We start from the raw sequence: 7,372 nt of genomic DNA, 5'->3' as shown, positions 1-7,372 counted from the left end.
CTGATGACAGCTGGTACCTATTTATCCTGTAACTCCACACAGATATGGGGAAAAACACAAATGCACCTTTAGGGCAGGAACAAAGTAATCACCAAGTAGCTCTCAGACAGCTTTTTAACATATACAGATAAATAGAGGACTTATTTCAATGACCGAAAAACTTCATTGACACTCACAAATCTACAATCCTCTGTGGAGCACTTTTAACACATCATTGATGGTAAATCTTTAATGTCAGTTACAGTTTCTGGCTGTTTCACACTTTACTTGATAACAGTTTCACTTATACTGCTCAGCAATTTAAAGTGTTACTAAACCCAGGACCCTGCATCCACTATATCTGGTCTTCCAAAGTACATACCACATGGAAATGCAATTATTTTAGTAAATATAAACTGCTAAATACATTTTCTCATCAGCAGTTAGAGCAGTCTTGTGGCTTCTATCTGTGTCCAGCCCAGCACTAGCTAAAGCTTGTAGGAGTTTTCTTTCTGCTTTAGGAGGATGGAAATCCTCTGACCTCTGTCTGGACAGTGCTGATTGGACCTGTGCTGATCACATGCACTCTCCCAAGAAAATAAAAACTCTTTATCTATATACACCAAACTGAGCAAGTGCATGCTTATGGTTCAGTCTAGAGATAAGTGGAGGTCGCTTGAAAAAGGGGAGGAACAGAGAAGAAAGGATCAAACAGCCGTTTTACACAATGCAGAGGATTAACAGCTTAGGCTCCACAGTGAGTATAACAAGCATGCTTTACTGCATATACAGACTGATTTTACTGTTGTGGGTTTAGTTACACTTTAACCAGTTGCCGCCCGGCCTATAGCCAGATGGCGGCCGGGCGAACAGCTCGTCGCTCCGGGTGGACGCCATATGGCGTCCTTTCTGGAACGTGCATGCCTGCGCTGTCACCAGCCATGCACCTCGGACACAGCCGATGACAGATCTGTGTACCGGCCCTGTTGCCCATACCATGTGTGCATCACTCCTCCCACCACTGTCCAAGTAGCCTCCTTAAATAACATTCAGTTTCATGGATTCAAGTTATGGGGTGAAACAACTTTAAAGAGAATGCCAAGGTCCTCTTTCAATAAAAAAGACCATTCTAATTGAAGTAGCACAACCAGCCAAAAAGTGGATCTCTTGGAGGTTTGAACCAGTTTATTAGGTTACTGAGATGAACAATACACAGTAAATAAAATAAATGTTCATGTGATTTCAGTCTCACCAACACCAATCCTGGGGGAGTAGGATGTCTTTGGCTGTGCTGAGTTCAGAAGAAGATGGATAGTTCCTGGACCTCCTTGTGAAGTGAATGGCCTGAAGAGAAGAAGCCACTGAAGTTGCCTCCATTTTGTGCCATTGAGAAGAAGTGTTTAGCTAAGAATTTTTATATTGTTAAACAATCAACAGTCATTTGCTCTCCAATTACTCTTTAAGTACCATAAATATATAGATGTATGATTTACTAAAGGATTAGAGAATCTTTATTGTGTGAATATTTTTAGTGACTTTTCTCAACGTATTTAGTAAATAGCCTTACAATGTCTGCAGTTACTGCAGACAAATACATGGGGTAGGAGTTGACAATGGTTATGAAGGGACTGAGGAGACAAAGCGAGTTAAGATATGGAAAGAAGCAAAAAAGTAAAAATACCTTGGGGATAGTATTGTCTAGATCTGATGACTATTTAGGATGGAAATCTTAGGGATCATTATTTTCCTCTCCCCTAAAAGGGATACATTTGTGATTGTTTGTTGTCCAAAACTGGAGAGGAATGGGTGAAGTTTTGATAAGTCCTTGCCCTAATGATGCTCTGCCATGACACTACAAAAAGCATTTGAGGGCATACTGTCTGGCATATATAGCATTCATATAACTGGTGAGAGATCTTGCTCTGCCATAGCAGACTTTTTCTCATTGTTGCTGCTCCCACCTCCTAGTCCAATTTTACATATTTAAACTGCTAGAATGAAGATGCACTTGAAAGACATTTAAAAAAAAAAATCATACCATTCATGTGTAAGCTGTCATCTTAATGATTCCATTGTTCAGGAACAAGTGTTCATTACAAAAGTCATTACCATACTATAAATGCAATTCAAAACCAAAACGCAGGTTTATACAAATCACAATAGATGCAGATAAATACAATGAAAATAGACCATTTTAGCTAGTAACTGGAAGAAAATGTAACACGGTTGGGGGTGGATTTACTAAAACTGAAGCACTGTACATGGTAGCCAATCAGCTTCTAACTTCAGCTTGTTCAATTAGGCATTGACAATAACATTAGGAAGCTGATTGGTTTCTATGCAGAGCATATATTTTGCACTCTCCAGTTTTAGTAACAACCCCCCCCCCCCCCCAAGTGTAATATGACTGTTTTATGCATGTGTGTACTAAATAAATAAGAGTACATTACATTGGAAGTATATCATGAAAAATACATGCAAACAAACAAGGAAATGTATTTTGCACAACTGCATTCAGAAAGTAATACATACAGTACAGTAAAGAAACCATGAGAAGTTCAGCTGTGACATTTCCATGTTTAAATGGTAACACCACCCTTCTCTCTAACTTGACATTATGATGCAGAGAAGAAAAATCATTATTTTTCAGATAATTTATGTTACAGATTCTGGCCTATTATGTCTGTACTATTTTTAGATATGTATTATGTGACTGTGCCCAATGACAGATGTTCATATTTGAAGAAAATCTATATGCAAAATATACTTACAACTGTCTGCAGTACTGCCATTGTGTCTAAAATGTTCACATAGACATAGTGGGGTTTATTTACTAAAACTGAAGAGTGTAAAATCGGGCTCACTTCTGTATAGAAACCAGTCAGCTTCCAAATTGTAATGCCAAAGCTTAACTGAACATAATAATAGGCATATAATAGGCAATGAGCCTTGGGGTTGCAAAAACCAAAGAGGGCATTGGGTATCCAGGAAAATAGGAGTTCTTCCAGGTTATTACTCTCAGGACATATATAGAAAGTGATGTAATAAATGTGTACACCATTCCTTTTATTTATACATTTGGAAGCCTGTATTGTAACCATTGTATTGTAATTGTCTGCCAGCTGGTGTAATAGAAAAGTGGTGATTGGTCTTCAAAAATTGAAACAAAAGTAAAAAAAAAAAATTCTGGGTAAAATGACTTGGCCTCCATGACTGTCAATGTCACTTCCTCCACTCCTACTCCTCTTACCATCGGGGTCCCCCAAGGTTCTGTCCTTGGACCTATTCTCGATCTACACTTCTTCCTTGGGTCAGCTGATAGCTTCCCATGGTTTCCAATACAATTTCTATGCTGATGACACACAAATCTATTTCTCTACTCCTCAGCTCATCCCATCAGTTTCCTCATGTATCACCGATTTACTAACAGACATATCAGACTGGATGTCATACCACTTCCTAAAACTCAATCTATTCAAAACTGAGCTCATAATATTTCCTCCCCCACGTGCCTCTTCCCCTGATTTCTCGATCAGGAGCAATAGAACCACTATCTTTCTATCCCCACATGCCAGGGTGCTAGGGGTAACCCTGGATTCTGAACTATCCTTTCAGGCCCACTTCCAATCCCTGTCCAATTCATGCCACCTCAACCTCTGCAATATATCCAGAATACCCCCCTTTTTAACCAATGATACCACAAAGCTCCTAATTCACTCCTTGGTTATCTCTCGCCTTGACTACTGCAACTCCCTCCTCATTGGCTTACCTTCACATAGGCTATCCTCCCTCCAGTTCATCATGAATGCTGCTGCCAGGCTCATCCACCTTACCAACCGTTCAATGTCTGCTACCCCTCTCTGCAAGTCCCGCCACTGGCTTCCACTCACCCAACTAATTAAATTCAAAATAATAACAGCTTACAAAGACATCCACAACTCTACCCCTAGCTACATCACCAACCTGGTCTCAAAATATCAACCAAACTGCTCTCTTTGATCCTCTCAAGACCTTCTGCTCTCTAGTTCCCACGTCACCTCCTCTCATGTTCGCCTCCAGGACTTCTCTCGAGCTTCTCCCATCCTATGGAACTACCTACCCCATTCTGTCCAGCTATCTCCTAATCTATCTACCTTTAGACTATCCGTGAAAACCCTTCTTTTTAAAGAAGTCTATCCTGCTTCTAACTAGTAAACTGCCTTTTATTTCCGCCATTGGCTCACCCCCCCCACAGCTATTACCTTTTGTATCACTCAACCCTTCCTCTTAGATTGTAAGCTCTAACGAGCAGGGCCCTCTGTTTCCTCTTGTACCAAATTGTATTGTAACTGTAATGTCTACCTGCATTTTGTAAAGTGCTGCACAAACTGCCTATGTTATTTTTAATTATTATTATTATACAGGATTTATATAGCGCCAACAAACATATCTGCCCTAACTGTTTAAACCTGTAAAAAGATGAGATGCTGCATTAGGAGTAATTACAGTAAATTTCCTACTGTCAAAGAGCTATTCTAACCATGGGAACTTCTTTTGCTCAAAGATCATTTATGCCTAAACAGCCTCTGCTGGAGAACCAGTTCAATAATTTCTGAATAGACTGCTAAACTGCAGACGCTGATATCTTATCACTGCATATGTTTTATTTGGATATATTGTGGCTTACAGCTAACATGAGATTCAATTTCCAAAAATCTTTTCTATTGTGCAGAAAGTTAATCCGCAAGCACAATCTTTATTTTGTGTTGTTGATATTACTGGACTGTTACATTCCTTTTTGCAAATTATAGTTAAAAATACACTGAAAGCAAACTGCAGAGACCAGGTAAGAAAAAACCATCTGGCTCAAACAAAACAATATCTCTGCATTGATAAATCTATTATTTAATTTGACAATGCTACCTTTCTCCCTACTTCTACATCAAACTTCGGAATAAACAGCTCCTGGGATCAAAAAGAAGTTTTGATCAACTAAATTAAAGTGAATCTGTGATTGCTAAGCTTATGCAAGCTTCTGAATATTCATGGACAGACTTACCTATAAAATATTTATATTGGGTACTTTATGAAAGTGGAACTACACTAAATCTGAACACCACAAGCCAAAAACAATATTTAATTCATTTTTAATCTTCAAAGTGGACTCCCCCATTCACCCATGTCTCCATGCTTTATTTTGCTAAGACATTACTTCGAAAAACACCCCCTAGAATTTCTGGCCTTGGACATCTTGAGTAAGGGCAGACAATTCATGTAGCATTTACTTCCTGGGATTCATCTGCCCTCAGACAGGATGACGTGCTCTTCCTCCTTCTCCCCTCCTGAAGACTCATAGGATTTGTCTAGACCTGGAAACAAAGAAGTAACTAAAAAAAGTGTTAAACAAAGTTTAAAACAAGTAAAATATACTTTATCTATTTACTAATGCTAGCAGCATAAGGATTATTCAATGTTGATTTAGAAGGTGAAGTTCCACTTTAGGTTTTGTGATATGAGGTTAATAGACTCAATGTGGTGAGCATTTTTAAATGTGTTCTTGTCAGTCAGAAATGTAGTTTTTGAGGGCACAACAGCCCACTTTTATTTAAACAAAAAGCAAAGTAAAAGTTCTACAAAGGCTCCCACGAAGGGGTTTTTCCAGCTTCAGCAAAAAAAAACTATCACAGAAAATACTGTCACCTGGCTTTTGTCAGCAGCACCTCTGCACTCGTTGGTCTCCCATATCACTGACTTTTCAAGCTCTCTCAGTCTTGATTGCAGCACCTTGCTGTATGGGCCCACCCCTGGCCTCTTAATATTGTTTTCCAGCCCCCCTGGATTCACTAGCTGACTCAGTTTTCTTGTCCTCCCAGACCCTCATAGCTGCCCCAGCTCTTCCAGTCCTTTGGCAAGGAATTCCCCTCATAAGGGATGCAGTCTCTATCAGGAACTCCCAGCTCTGCTGACAGAGCTCTGTTTCTAGATGACAGTAACTGCTACTGCCCTTAGCTACTCTCAGACCTTCATTATAAGGGCTGTGTGTACCTGGACACACACCCTACTGGTCTTCAACGAAACCTGGATGCTGCATTGGAGAGTTCTTCACTTCCATGACACTTCAAATCTCCAAACTACAGAATCTACTCCAGGAATACGAAAATCAGAGTAAGCAGTAAAAACAGATTTCTCCACTCATAATCAATACTCTTCAGTCCCGCACTCTGCATACTCCATCCATTTTCACTGTGACAGGGCCTCACATTGTCACAGCTTAACCACTTGACCTCCAGAGGATTTACCCCCCTTAATGACCAGACCTCTTTTTGCTACTCGGCGATGCCCTAATTCAACTGATAATTGAGTGGTCATGCAATGCTGCATCCAAACAAAATTTACGTCCTTTTTTTCACACAAATAGAGCTTTCATTCAGTGGTATTTGATCACCTGTGCGCTTTTTATTTTTCATGCTATAAACAAAAAAAGGCCAAAACTTTTAAAGAAAAACAATATTGTTTACTTTCAGCTATAAAAAATATATAGTAAACTCAAAGTTGGTTATAAATTTAGGCCAAAATGTATTCTTCTACATGTTTTTGGTAAAAAAAATCCCAATAAGTGTATATTGATTGCTTTGTGTGAAAGTTATAGCGTCTACAAACTACGGTATAGATACTGCAATTCATGCCTTTTTTTGCTATACAGCGCTGCACTAGTTTAATGAACAATTGCGCGGTCATGCAATACGGTACATAAATGAAATTTACATCCTTTTTTTCCCCACAAATTGAGCTTTCTTTCGGTGGTATTTGATCGCCTGTGTGGTTTTTATTTTTTGCCCTATAAAAAAAAGGGCTGACAATTTTGAGGAAAAAAAACAATATTTTGGACTTTTTGCTATAAAACATGTCCAGTAGAAAAAAATTTAAAAATCAAATTTAGTCATAAATTTCTGCCAAAATGCATTCTGCGACATGTCTTTGCTAAAAAAAAAAACCCAATACGTGTAAATTAGTTGGTTTATGTGAAAGTTATAGCGTTTACAAATGGCGGGAAAGATACTGGGATATTTAGGGTTTTTTTTTTACTAATAATGGGAGAGATCAGCGACTTATGGCGGCAATCAGCGACTTCTGGCGGGACTGCGGCGGGCATTCTGACATTGGGGGGTACTGACTTGGGGTCACTGACATCCCCAGTGACACCAATACAGTGATCAGTGCAAAAAAAAAACACTGACACTGTACTAATGGCACTGGGGAGGAAGGGGTTAAGTTTATTTTTCAGGGAAAGGGTTAACTGTGTGAGGGGGAGTGTTTTACTAGGGGGCGGGGGTGTGTACTGCAGGGAACACCGCTGATCGGAAGAGAGAAACTCTTCTGTCCCGATCAGCTTGTCCTGGAGCTGTCAGGGAAC

The 7,372-nt window shown here is 39.4% G+C and overlaps 1 long non-coding RNA gene across 1 annotated transcript in view; it reads right to left on the bottom strand.

The window, feature by feature from the left end:
• Positions 1–1,142: 1,142 nt before the first annotated feature.
• LOC149456513 (uncharacterized) overlaps positions 1,143–7,372 on the bottom strand; it is a 79,436-nt gene continuing 73,206 nt past the window's right edge. The window contains exon 2 of the long non-coding RNA XR_016313870.1: positions 1,143–1,323. This is a non-coding gene — a long non-coding RNA (uncharacterized LOC149456513). The remainder of the gene's footprint in view (positions 1,324–7,372) is intronic.

The sequence above is a fragment of the Staurois parvus genome, unplaced genomic scaffold (assembly GCF_062004578.1).
Source record: "Staurois parvus isolate SC_StPar_1 unplaced genomic scaffold, SC_StPar_1.0 ptg000361l, whole genome shotgun sequence".
NCBI classification, from domain to species: Eukaryota; Metazoa; Chordata; class Amphibia; order Anura; family Ranidae; genus Staurois; species Staurois parvus.
The sequence above is the reverse complement of the archived record's forward strand: the minus strand, read 5'-3'. Positions and strand labels throughout refer to the sequence as shown.